We start from the raw sequence: 14,942 nt of genomic DNA on the forward strand, positions 1-14,942 counted from the left end.
TTTGGTGGTATTTAATCGCCGCTGGGCACTTTACGTTTTGTGCTATAAACAAAAAAAGTGCAAAAAAATTTGAAAAAAAAAGTTTCTTTGTTTCTATTATAAAATTTTTCAAACAGTTATTTTTCTCCTTCACTGATGTGCGTTGATGAGGCAGCACTGATGGGCACTGATAGGCGGCACTGATGGACACTGATAGGCAGCACTGAAGGGCACTGATAGGCAGCACTGATAGGCAGCACTAATGAGGTGGCACGGATAGGCGCCACTGATAGGCGCCACTGATGATGGGTACTGATAGACAGCACTGATAGGTGGCACTGACTGGCATCACTGCTGGGCACTGACTGGCGGCACTGCTAGGCACTGACTGGCACAACCGCTGGGCACTGACTGGCAGCACTGCTGGGCTGCACTGATGGGCACTGGTGAGTGGCACTGGTGGGCACAGGTGGGTGGCACTGCTGGGCACAGCTAGGTGGCACTTCTGGGCACAGGTGGGTGGCACTGCTGGGTGGCACATGTGGGTGCACTGCTGGGCACGGGTGGGCAGAGCTAGTGGGCGCATTGCTGGGCACAGGTGGGCAGAACTTGTGGGTGGCACTGCTGGGCACCGATCATCAGGGCACCGATCATCAGTGCCCTGATGATCGGTGCCGATCCCTGCTCTAACAACTCTCAGCAGTACTTTCCTCACGATCTGACAGCGTGAGGAAAGTGCAGCCAAGAAACCGGCAATTGCATTTTCCGGTGATCAGCATGTTATTGGACACGGCTGATCACATGGTAAAAGGCCGCTGTGATTGGCCTTTTACCACATCACGTGATCAGCTGTGTCCGTAGGACACAGCGATCACGGAGATCGCCAGGTGCGCGCCCCAAGGGGCGCGCAGGAGAGCGCGTTCTGGGAGGACGTCATATGATGGCCACCCAGAAGTGGCCGGCCGCAGTGTAGCTGTCATTCGGCTATCTGCGGTCGGCAAGTAGTTAATGACATCCCAGTCTTAGTCCGTAGGGTTCAATATTGAGATGGCCCCGCCCTTTGCAGCTATAACAGCTTCAACTCTTCTGGGAAGGCCGTCCACAAGGCTTAGGAGGGTGTCTATGGGAAGGTTTGACCATTCTTCCTGAAGCACATTTGTGAGGTCAGGCACTGATGTCGGACGAGAAGGCCTGGCTTGCAGTATCTTAGGGTTGCCACCTCATCCCTTTAAAACTGAACACATATTAGTAACAGTAGAGTTCAAAAATCTCTCCTAAAGAAGCCTGTGAGGGCGAAACATGTAGGGAGTAACTACAATTATATAATCAAGTTTGAATCTCAGTTCCACTCTTAGTACTGAAATTGCTTTTATGTTTCTGTATTTTTTCCTTTTTTTGTTTTTTTTTTAAAAATACGAAATAAAAATTATATAACTTTTTAATATGTTTGGTATTCATGTTCATGCACCCTGAAAGTCCCATCTTCTCTATTGAATATCTGAACACATATTAATTTCACAGGTTCTGTGGTTGATTAAGGTGGTAATTAAACTCAATGCCTTATCTGCATTAAATCAGCCCCAGAACCTGTGAAACTAATATGTGTTCGGTTTTAAAGGGATGAGGCGGCAACCCTAAGGTCAGAACTCTGTGCAGGCCAGTCAAGTTCCTCCACCCCAAACTGGCTCATCCATGTCTTTATGGACCTTGCTTTGTGCACTGGTGTGCAGTCATGTTGTAACAGAAAGGGGCCATCCCCAAACTGTTCCCACAAAGTTGGGAGCCTGAAATTGTCCAAAATGTCTTGGTATGCTGACGCCTTAAGAGTTCCCTTCACTGGAACTAAGGGGCCAAGCCAAACCCCTGAAAAACAACCCCACACCATAATCCCCCCTCCACCAAACTTTACTCTTGGCACAATGCAGTCAAGCAAGTGCTGTTCTCCTGGCCACCGCCAAACCCAGACACGTCCATCGGATTGCCAGAGAAGCATGATTTGTCACTCCAGAGAACACGTCTCCACTGCTCTAGAGTCCAGTGGCGGCGTGCTTTACACCACTGCATCCAACACTTTGCATTGCACTTGGTGATGTAAGGCTTGGATGCAGTTGCTCGGCCATGGAAACCCATTCCATGATGCTCTCTATGCACTGTTGTTGTGCTAATCTGAAGGCCACATGAAGTTTGGAAGTCTTTAGCTATTGACTCTGCAGACAGTTGGTGACTTCTGCGCACTGTGCGCTTCAGCATGAGCTGACCCTGCACTGTCATTTTACTTGGCCTACCACTTGGTGGCTGAGTTGCTGTTGTTCCCAGTTGCTTCCACTTTGTTATAATACCACTAACAGTTGACCGTGGAAAATTTAGTAGCCAAGAAATGTCACGGATGGACTTATTGCATAGGTGACAACCTATCACGGGACCACGACTGGAGTCACTGAGCTCCTGAGAGCGACCCATTCTTTCACAAATGTTTGTAGAAGCAGTCTGCATGCCTAGGTGATGATTTTATACACCTGTGGTCATGGAGGTGATTGGAACACCTAAATCTAATGATTTGGAGGGCTGGCCCAATACTTTTGGCAGTATAGTGTATATGCTCTGTTACTTATCAGGTGACAGCGGAATAACATTTTACATTCATCACATTCACCCTGCGTGCTACTGACACATTCACTAGCGCCTCACGGAACTGCTGCTTGTGTCGGGAGCTTTCCGATGATGTGACCGCCATGATAGCCAATCACGGCGATCACATGACCCTAAACCCCGCCCCGCTTCCTGGCCTCACAAACCCCTTAAATGGCTTGCCACGCCGGTACCAAAGGGTTGAACTCTCTTAGTGCCTTGTCTGCATTAAATTAGTCACACAACCTATGTAATTAATGTGTTCGGATTTAAAGGGGTGAGGTAGCAACTCTATTTGAGACGTCATCACTTTTTACATACATGTTCGTGATTGGTCACAGCAGAAGCGGATCAGTGGGAGCCGACCAATGGATGAACACCGGCACTCACCAATCGTTTAAGACAGGGGGTCTCCAGACTACGGCCAGAGGCAAGATGTGGCCCTTTGCTTGCCTTTATCTGGCCCTTGGGACACTATTCCTTCTGCTGATACAGGGCACTATTCCTCCCACTGACACAAACAATAGGGCACTGACACCAGAGATAGAGAACCAATTCTCCAACTGACACCACTTTTGGGGCACTATTCCTCCCACTGACACCAATGATAGGGCACTATACCTCCCACTGACACCAATGATGGGGCATTATACCTCCCACTGACACCAATGATAGGGCATTATACCTCCCACTGACACCAATGATGGGGCACAATCTGCTGTGACCAATCAAGCGGCGCACCGCTTCTGCTTGATTGGTCACAGCAGAAGTGTGTGCCGACCAATAGATGAGTGCTGGCACCCGCCAATCGTGTAGGACAGAGGTCTCCAAACTATGGCCAGAGGCCAGATGTGGCCCTTTTCTTACCTTTATCTGGTCCTTGGGGCACTATTCCTTCCGCTAATACAGGGCACTATTCCTCCCACTGACACCAACAATAGGGCACTGACACCAGAGATAGGGAACTCATGCTCACACTGACACCACTTATGGGGCACTATTCTTTCCACTGACACCAATGATGAGGCACTATTCCTCCCACTTGCACCAATGATGGGGCACTATACCTCCCACTGACACCAATGATGGGGCATTATACCTCCCACTGACACCAATGATGGGGCATTATACCTCCCACTGACACCAATGATGGGGCACTATCTGCTGTGACCAATCAATCGGCGCACCGCTTCTGCTTGATTGGTCACAGCAGAAGCTGATCAGCGGGTGACGACCAATGGATGAGCGCCGGCACCCGCCAATCGTTTAGGACATGGGGCTCCAAAATACGACTAGAGGCCAGATGTGGCTCTATGCTTGCCTTTATATGGCCCTTGAAGCACTATTCCTTCCACTGATACAAGGCACTATTCCTCCCACTGACACCAACAATAGGGCGCTGACACCAGAAATAGGGAATTCATTCTCACACTGACACCACTTACAGGGCACTATTCCTCCCACTGACACCAATGATGGAGCACTATTCCTCCCATTGACACCAATGATGGGGCACTATAACTCCCACTGACACCAATGATGGGACATTATACCTCCCACTGACACCAATGATGTAATTTTTTTTACTCCCCCATCAACCCTATGAAATTTACTCCCAGCAATGCATCCATTGTCCACGGTCTGGCTCCCCTATAGTCTAAAAAGGCAGTAAATTGGCCCTTTGTTTCAAAAGTTTGAAGACCCCTGATCTAGGAGATGGACAGAACACAGCTCTGCCTATAAAACAAGTCAGAGGTGTGTTCTGTCGGTGGCTAAGTGCTGGATTCCCTTTCCCTGCAAGGCAGGGAGAGAGAATCCAGCACATTACCTAGTGAAAACACCTCACATCTTAAGCATTACACATAGCTAGGCACATAGTTAGCCCCTTGATCACACTAGATCAGTGGTCTCCAAACTGTGGCCCTTTGCTTGCCTCTATGTGGCCCTTGGGATACTATTAACTGACACCAATGATGAGGCACCATTCCTCCCACTTTCACCATTTATGGGTCACACTTCTTCCTACTGATACCATTGATGGGGTACTATTCTTCCTGTTAAGACCAATGGTGAAGCACTATTTCTCCCACTGACACCATTGATAGGGCACTATATGTGCAATTGATACCAATCACGGTTCACTATTCCTCCAGCTAAAGCCAACAACGGGGAACTATTCCTCCTATTAAAACCAACAATGGAGCAGTGTTTACTCCCACTGATGCTGGGACATTTTCTACTTACACTGACCACAGTTCGGCCCCCCAAAGCCTTAAGGACAATCAACTGTTCCTTTGTTTAAAAACTTTGAAGACCCCTGCCCTAGATGTTTAACCCCTTCCCAGCCAGTGTCATTAGTACAGTGTCAGTGCTAAGGGTCCACTGGTTGGTGTTCTGTCCATTTACTCTGTGCTGCAAGGGACTTTGCTCTAACCTGAAGTTACTACAAATGAGAAGCCCTTCTCCAGCAAGGACTTTACCTAAAGCTTGACCGAGAGATCAGATAGTGTCCTCAGCAGGGGCGGACTGACAACTCATGGGGCCCCCAGGCAATAGGGGATCATGGGGCCCCTGTGTCCTTGCCCACACTCAAAGCACACCCAAAAAAGCCTATAAAAGGTACCAGGGGCATTTTAATGGGGCCCCCTACTGACCCTGGGCCCTCGAGCAGTGCCGGAGTGCTTGAATGGTCAGTTCTCCCCTGGTCCTCAGCTGTAATTAGTTTTGTTTTTGGAGTATCCTACTAAATTCCCCATCCTTATCCCAGCTCTCCAATAAAAGTGTAAAAACAATGTCCCCTAGACTGATCATTGGAGACAACGAGCTGAAGTGTCTGTACACCTGGCTATAGAAAATACCTTGTTCCTGGCTGCTTGGGGAAGATAGGTGAAGACATGGGCAAAATCCAAGCAGCTCCTGTGGGAGTATTGCTACACTGGGTCAGTGACAGACACAGCACAGAGAGCCGTTCAGCTGGAGGGGACGCACCCTGCACCCACACGAATGTCAAATTGGGAGCAATGTCTGTGTCCCAGTTGACTCGAATGGGGCAGCCTGCACGCCGATACACGGAACACCTGAGCATCTTGTGCAGGTAAAACACTGCCCTCCCATGGGTGCAGGCTTCATTACACGTGTGAATGAGACCTTATTCATTCCTGTTAATTTAGAAGACAGATGAAAAGTCAGTCTTTGGGGAAGGAAGGAAGTCTTATCTTCCGTACCTCAAATTTCTGTAAAAATACAATTTGGCAATACTGCACTTCCCCAGACTGGCAGAGACAGAGACTTCAGATGTAAAAGGTCCAAGCATGGCTCCCGGCGTTCTCCGCTGAGAAAGAGGGACATCTTTTAGAACAAACTCTACAGCTATAGATCTCTAAAGTTTACAGTCAGTGGACGGTTCAGGTGGCCAAGGACTACAACAATCTAAAACAACATTTCTTTTATTCACATATACCAAGTAAAAAATACAACTTTAGAAATACTTCAATTTATCAAAAGACCTCCCTAGTAATGAAACCTCATAAACTCAAAAACATGTTTTACTCAAACTTGAAGCTTGACAGCCCTTATTGGTGTCACTTTTAATATTGTGGTAAAACTGTCAACATTAGATAGCACACCGCACGCCAAATCTGCGAATGATTGCACCAATCATAATACAGAGACCAGCACATCCACTTCTAAACAGCCAGTCATGACCCTCCCCATCCCCAAAGCCAGCATCCTAGGAACCAATGGCGTGTTTCCCCACCCCCAGCATTTGCTGTAGGCCTGGATGTCCTCTGTCCAAACCTGGTCCACCTCCAGGCTTCCACCCTGCTCCTCTGCCTCCTGAAACGTAAGTAGGGACTCTGCTGGGAAAATGTAGACATAAGGGGGACTGTACTGAGCACACATGGATGTAAGGGGGTCTCTGCTGGGCAGACATGGATGTAAGGGGGTCTCTGCTGGGCAGACATGGATGTAAGGGGGTCTCTGCTGGGCACAACACATGGATGTAAGGAGGTCTCTGCTGGGCACAACACTTGGATATAAGGGGGTATCCGCTGGGCACACATGGATGTAAGGGGGACTCTGCTGAGCAGACATGGATGTAAGGGGGACTCTGCTGAGCAGACATGGATGTAAGGGGGACTCTGCTGAGCAGACATGGATGTAAGGGGGACTCTGCTGGGCAGACATGGATGTAAGGGGGACTCTGCTGAGCAGACATGGATGTAAAGGGGTCTCTGTTGGGCACACATGGATGTAAAGGGGTCTCTGCTGGGCACACATGGATGTAAGGGGGACTCTGCTGAGTAGACATGGATGTAAGGGGGGACTCTGCTGGGCACACATGAATGTAAAGGGGTCTCTGCTGGGCACACATGGATGTAAAGGGGTCACTGCTGGGCACACATGGATGTAAGGGGGACTCTGCTGAGCAGACATGGATGTAAGGGGGGACTCTGCTGGGCACACATGAATGTAAAGGGGTCTCTGCTGGGCACACATGGATATAAGGGGGACTCTGCTGAGCAGACATGGATGTAAAGGGGTCTCTGTTGGGCACACATGGATGTAAAGGGGTCTCTGCTGGGCACACATGGATGTAAGGGGGACTCTGCTGAGCAGACATGGATGTAAGGGGGGACTCTGCTGGGCACACATGAATGTAAAGGGGTCTCTGCTGGGCACACATGGATGTAAAGGGGTCACTGCTGGGCACACATGGATGTAAGGGGGACTCTGCTGAGCAGACATGGATGTAAGGGGGGACTCTGCTGGGCACACATGAATGTAAAGGGGTCTCTGCTGGGCACACATGGATATAAGGGCGTCTCTTCTGGGCACACATGAATGTAAGGGAGACCTCTGCTGGGCACACATTGATGTAAGGGGGAACTCTGCTGGGCACACATGGATATAAGGGGGTCTCTTCTGGGCACACATGAATGTAAGGGAGAACTCTGCTGGGCACACGTTGATGTAAGGGAGAACTCTGCTGGGCACACATTGATGTAAGGGGGAACTCTGCTGGGCACACCTTGATGTAAGGGGAAACTCTGCTGGGCACACATAGATGTAAGGGGGGACTCTGCTGGGCACACACTGATGTAAGGGTGACACTGTTGGGCAGACATGGATGTAAGGGGGAACTTTGTTGGGCACACATAGATATAAGGGAGAACTCTGCTTGGCACACATTGATGTAAGGGGGAACTCTGCTGGGCACACATTGATGTAAGGGAGAACTCTGCTGGGCACACATTGATGTAAGGGGGAACTCTGCTGGACACACATGGATATAAGGGGGTCTCTTCTGGGCACACATGAATGTAAGGGAGAACTCTGCTGGGCACACATTGATGTAAGGGAGAACTCTGCTGGGCACACATTGATGTAAGGGGGTCTGTGCTGGGCAGACATGGATGTAAGGGGGTCTCTGCTGGGCAGACATGGATGTAAGGGGGTCTCTGCTGGGCACAACACATGGATGTAAGGAGGTCTCTGCTGGGCACAACACTTGGATATAAGGGGGTATCCGCTGGGCACACATGGATGTAAGGGGGACTCTGCTGAGCAGACATGGATGTAAGGGGGACTCTGCTGAGCAGACATGGATGTAAGGGGGACTCTGCTGAGCAGACATGGATGTAAGGGGGACTCTGCTGGGCAGACATGGATGTAAGGGGGACTCTGCTGAGCAGACATGGATGTAAAGGGGTCTCTGTTGGGCACACATGGATGTAAAGGGGTCTCTGCTGGGCACACATGGATGTAAGGGGGACTCTGCTGAGCAGACATGGATGTAAGGGGGGACTCTGCTGGGCACACATGAATGTAAAGGGGTCTCTGCTGGGCACACATGGATGTAAAGGGGTCACTGCTGGGCACACATGGATGTAAGGGGGACTCTGCTGAGCAGACATGGATGTAAGGGGGGACTCTGCTGGGCACACATGAATGTAAAGGGGTCTCTGCTGGGCACACATGGATATAAGGGGGACTCTGCTGAGCAGACATGGATGTAAAGGGGTCTCTGTTGGGCACACATGGATGTAAAGGGGTCTCTGCTGGGCACACATGGATGTAAGGGGGACTCTGCTGAGCAGACATGGATGTAAGGGGGGACTCTGCTGGGCACACATGGATGTAAAGGGGTCTCTGCTGGGCACACATGGATGTAAAGGGGTCACTGCTGGGCACACATGGATGTAAGGGGGACTCTGCTGAGCAGACATGGATGTAAGGGGGGACTCTGCTGGGCACACATGAATGTAAAGGGGTCTCTGCTGGGCACACATGGATATAAGGGCGTCTCTTCTGGGCACACATGAATGTAAGGGAGACCTCTGCTGGGCACACATTGATGTAAGGGGGAACTCTGCTGGGCACACATGGATATAAGGGGGTCTCTTCTGGGCACACATGAATGTAAGGGAGAACTCTGCTGGGCACACGTTGATGTAAGGGAGAACTCTGCTGGGCACACATTGATGTAAGGGGGAACTCTGCTGGGCACACCTTGATGTAAGGGGAAACTCTGCTGGGCACACATAGATGTAAGGGGGGACTCTGCTGGGCACACACTGATGTAAGGGTGACACTGTTGGGCAGACATGGATGTAAGGGGGAACTTTGTTGGGCACACATAGATATAAGGGAGAACTCTGCTTGGCACACATTGATGTAAGGGGGAACTCTGCTGGGCACACATTGATGTAAGGGAGAACTCTGCTGGGCACACATTGATGTAAGGGGGAACTCTGCTGGACACACATGGATATAAGGGGGTCTCTTCTGGGCACACATGAATGTAAGGGAGAACTCTGCTGGGCACACATTGATGTAAGGGAGAACTCTGCTGGGCACACATTGATGTAAGGGGGAACTCTGCTGGGCACACCTTGATGTAAGGGGAAACTCTGCTGGGCACACATAGATGTAAGGGGGGACTCTGCTGGGCACACACTGATGTAAGGGTGACACTGTTGGGCAGACATAGATGTAAGGGGGAACTTTGTTGGGCATACATAGATATAAGGGGGGATTCTGCTGGGCACACATGGATGTAAGGGGGGATGCTGCTGGGCACACATAGATGTAAGCGGGTCTCTGCTGGGCACACATGGATGTAAGAGGAAACTCTGCTGGGCACACATGGATATAAAGGGGGTCTCTGCTGGGCACACGTCAATGTTAGTTGTGCACTCTGCTGGGCACACATGGATGTAAGAGGAAACTCTGCTGGGCACACATGGATATAAAGGGGGTCTCTGCTGGGCACACATGGATATAAGGGGGATACTGCTAAGCAGACATGGATATAAGGGGGATACTGCTAAGCAGACATGGATGTAAGGGGGGACTCTGCTGAGCACACATGGATATAAGGGGGGAACTGTGCTGAGCACACCTAGATGTGGGAGGGATGAGGACTCTGCTTGGCACTCCTGGATATAGAAGGGGGGGGTCTGTTGGGCACTCCTGGATGTAGAGGGGATGGGGGGCTGATGGGCACTGCTAGATGTAAGGGGGGGGGGCTTTAAGGGGCACTTTTGGATATAGATGAGGGGGGGGGGGTTGTTTACACCAATGATTTTTTTCGACCTGTGAATTTTAGAGACTGACAAGAGTTTATTGATTTTGGTCAAAACGATTCAGTCTGGTAGACTTGAAGTCAGATAAGAGGAACAGCAAACAGCCATTTCCTGCCCACATGCATACCCATCAGCAGAATACGCATGTCACTTCTCAGAGTGGGTTTCCTGACGGTTACAACAGTTACACATGCCTGTGCAGTGTGAGTGGGTACAGTCATCTGTAGCTGACATTGGGAGAACATGTGACATGCTGACAATGCAGATGGGGACAGAGTTTTGTCACCATATAGGATGGGGTAAACCCTAAGAGCTCTGTCATATGAACATTGGGTCCGCCTGCCCGATTTTCAGGTGGACCCAATCAGAACCTTCATTCTCCTCTATGGAGCAGCGGGTGTAAACGGACATGTGTCCGTTTACACCCACCGACATCTGATCTGCCAAAAAAGGGATGGATGGGGATCCAATTCCCTTTCCATCCGTTGGATTGGATCGGATGAAAACGGACAGGCGGTCCATTTTCATCCGACCGCCCATTGAGGAGAGAGAGCTGCTCTGTGTCTGCACTGCAGCAGTGGAGCAGAGACAGAGCAGACATCCGCTTGCTCGGCGGGGATCAAAGGAGAGATGCTGAGCAATCAGATCCGCTAAACGGGTCCGCCCCGTGTGAAAGGACCCATACTGAATGCATTTTGCTTGCTAACACACTGTGGGGTTGATTTACTGAAACTGGAGCACTCAGAATCTGGTTCAGCTGTGTATGGCAGCCAATCAGCTTCTAACTTTAGCTTGTTCAATTAAAGCGGAGCTCCACCCAAAAAGGGAAGTTCCGCTTTAAGGACTGCTCCCCATTAAGGATTGGTACCTTTGGGTGGCGGGTACCCGATTTTGACAGGTACCCGCTCCCACTTCCAGTCCGATTGCCTAGGCGATCGGAAGCGGAAGGTGTCCTCCCTCCCTCCCTGTAGTCTTTTGGGACGCATGACAGGTCCCAGAAGACTACAGGACCATTCATGAAGCGCAGCGCTACTTGCGCATGCGCAGTGGGTACCCGCAAGCTGTCACAGCCGGGTGCCCACACTGAAGATGCCAGCCTCCTGGAATACAGGACGGCTGGTGAAACGGGCTGCAGGGGACACACCATGGGACCGAGGGACAGGTAAGTGGTTGTTTTTTAAAAGTCAGCAGCTACAGTTTTTGTAGCTGCTGACTTTTATTTTTTGACAGGGTGAGTGGAACTCCGCTTTAAGTTTTTGCAAAAAAACCTGGAAGCTGATTGGTTTCTATGCAGCGCTGCACCAGATTTTTTCCACTCTCCAGTTTTAGTAAATAAACCCGTGTGTGTCATAAACAACTGCCACGGCTTTTCTTTTATTTATTTATTTTGATGAAATACCTGTCTTCACCATTTTTTTCACGCTTTGTTGTATTTCAATGCTACTGATCTCATGCAGCCTCTTTGCAGTTACTTCCAGACTACTGGCACCCTAGCAATGTCTGCATGGCATTTCAGAAGTGATAACTACTAAGCCACTGGACTGACCCTGATCAGACATGACCTAGACAAGATCTTGGGGCCTCTAGTCTTCAGCAGAATCCCACGCCTCGGAGGTTTATCTCTTTTACACACTTTGCCATGTGAGTAGAATTGCAACAAACTGTTGAGCTTCCTTCTTCTAAGGTGGATGGTGCAGAGCTAGGCATCCAAACAGCGTAAGGGCCATTGGCCTACCTGAGGGAACTGAGGGTTTGCAACCTGAACAGTTTGCTGATAACATACACAAGTAACTAGTGCAGCGCAACTCTCTAAATTAATAATTGTTGGAAAACAAAAGTAATTCTGTGAAAAACATATATAAGAGACCCTCAAACCTAAAGTCCATAAACAATCCCCCCAGTGATGAGTATACCTACTGAGGAAGACCTGAGAGGGGGTGCAACGCGTCTAGGAAGGAGGATCCGGCATTGTGGTACCACGCCGCCACGTTCTTGCTAGCAGAGCGGTGAGCTGGATGTGAACGCATTTTATGCTTTTCATGTTTTTCTGCCTGTAAGTGCAATTTTAGTGGGGGATACAATAAAGTGTAACTAGTGCAGCGCAACTCTCTAATTTAATAATTGTTGGAAAACAAAAGTAATTCGGTGAAAAACATATATAAGAGACCCCCAAACGTAAAGTCCATAAACAATCCCCCCTGTGACGAGTATCACTTCCGTGAATATCTTCTCCTTTGATAATATACAGTGTTCTGCCCAGGGGCGGACTGACCATTTGGAAACTTGGGCACTGCACGAGGGCAGTGGGTCAGTAGGGGGCCCCATGAGATGCCCCTGGTACCTTTTTCATAGGCTTTTTTGAGTTTGGGCAAGGACACAGGGGCCCCATGATCCCCTATTGCCCGGGGGCCCCATGAGTTGTCAGTCCGCCACTGGTTCCGCCACCACACCAGGTGAAATACCTGCTCACCTCAAAAAAAAATAATATGCCCTCATCTGGGTGTTTTCAAACTCCTCAATCACAGTGGCATATCTTCTTCTTATATCCTCTCGCCTTCCACTTACTCTGACATCAGGCCAAAAATTATCACATGCAACAGAAAGACAAAAACATAGTGCTCTCTGTATAACACTTCATTGTATCCCCCACTAAAATTGTACTTACAGGCATGAAAACATGAAAAGCATAAAATATGTCCACATGCAGCTCACCGCTCCGCTAGTGAGAACGTGGCGGCGTGGTACCACAATGCCGGATCCTGCTTCCTAGACACGTTGCGCCCCCTCTCAGGGCTTCCTCAGTACATAGACAGCCATTCTACATCTATGGCTTTGGCTATATAAAGGTTTTGGTAGAACGGCCCTGTACCTACTGAGGAAGCCCTGAGAGGGGGCGCAACGCGTCTAGGAAAGAGGACCCGGCATGTGGTACCATGCCACCATGTTTTTGCTAGCGGAGCGGTGAGCATTTTATGCTTTTCTTGTTTTTATGCCTGTAAGTGCAATTTTAGTGGGGGATACAATAAAGTGTAACTAGTGCAGCGCAACTTTCTAAATTAATAATTGTTGGAAAACAAAAGTAATTCTGTGAAAATCATATATAAGAGACCCCCAAACTTAAAGTCCATAAACAATCCCCCCTGTGACGAGTATCACTTCCATGAATATCTTCTCCTTTGATAATATTCAGTGTTCCGCCACCACACCAGGTGAAATACCTGCTCACCTCAAGAAAAAATAATATGCCCTCATCTGGGTGTTTTCAAACTCCTCAATCACAGTGGCATATCTTCTTCTTATCTCCTCTCGCCTTCCACTTACTCTGACATCAGGCCAAAAATTATCACGTGCAACAGAAAGACAAAAACATAGTGCTCTCTGTATAACACTTCATTGTATCCCCCACTAAAATTGTACTTACAGGCATGAAAACATGAAAAGCATAAAATGTGTCCACATGCAGCTCACCGCTCAGCTAGCGAGAACGTGGCGACGTGGTACCACAATGCCGGATCCTCCTTCCTAGACACGTTGCACCCCCTCTCAGGGCTTCCTCAGTACATAGACAGCCATTCTACACCTATGGCTGTGGCTATATAAAGGTTTTGGTAGAACGGCCCTGTAGGAAGCCCTGAGAGGGGGCGCAACACGTTTAGGAAGGAGGAGCCGGCATTGTGGTACCACTCCACCACATGCTTGCTAGCTGTGAAACTTGGACACGTGACTCAAAAAAACGCACCAAAAATGCAACTGCAGGTTCCATTCCAAAACGTTTTTGGTGCGGTTTCTATTCATTTCAATGGAGTGGTGCATTCTTGGTGCGTTTTTATAAGGCTGCTTTCATGCTTTCTTTGCTCCTTTGCAAAAACTCTGTAAAAACGCCTTTTTGATGCGTCTTCCAAAAAATGCACCAAAAATACAACTGCGAGTTTAATTTTAAAATGTTTTTGGTGCGGTTTCCATATACTTCAATAGAGTTGTGCGTTTATGGTACATTTTTATAAGGCTGCTTTCATACTGCTCCTTTGCAAAAACTCTCTAAAAACGCCTTTTTGATGCGTCTTCCAAAAAATGCACCAAAAACGCAACTGCGAGTTCCATTCTAAAATGTTTTTGGTGCGGTTTCCATATACTTCAATAGGGTTGTGCGTTTATGGTGCATTTTTATAAGGCTGCTTTCATACTGCTCCTTTGCAAAAACTCTATAAAAACGCCTTCTTGATGCGTCTTCCAAAAATTGCACCAAAAACGCAACTGCGAGTTCCATTCTAAAATGTTTTTGGTGCGGTTTCCATATACTTCAATAGGGTTGTGCGTTTATGGTGCATTTTTATAAGGCTGGTTTCATACTGCTCCTTTGCAAAAACTCTAAAAAACCGCCTTTTTGATGCGTCTTCCAAAAAATGCACCAAAAACGCAACTGCGAGTTCCATTCTAAAATGTTTTTGGTGCGGTTTCCATATACTTCAATAGGGTTGTGCGTTTATGGTGCATTTTTATAAGACTGCTTTCATACTGCTTCATTGCAAAAACTCTGTAAAAACGCACACGCGCTTTTTGCTGCGTTTTGTAATGCATTTTCTTCTGCTTTTTTTTTAACTGAAAAACTAATCAGAGTGAAGGGGCCCTTAAAAATAAAAATAAAGTTGTATTCACCCCAGGAAGAGCCATGACAGGCTGTACTACGAAGGGAGTTTGATATATTTCCACCGAGTCTGACGGCAGACGGACACATTGGACTTTAAA

The sequence above is a fragment of the Staurois parvus genome, unplaced genomic scaffold, assembly GCF_062004578.1.
Source record: "Staurois parvus isolate SC_StPar_1 unplaced genomic scaffold, SC_StPar_1.0 ptg000640l, whole genome shotgun sequence".
In the NCBI taxonomy this organism is placed as follows: Eukaryota; Metazoa; Chordata; class Amphibia; order Anura; family Ranidae; genus Staurois; species Staurois parvus.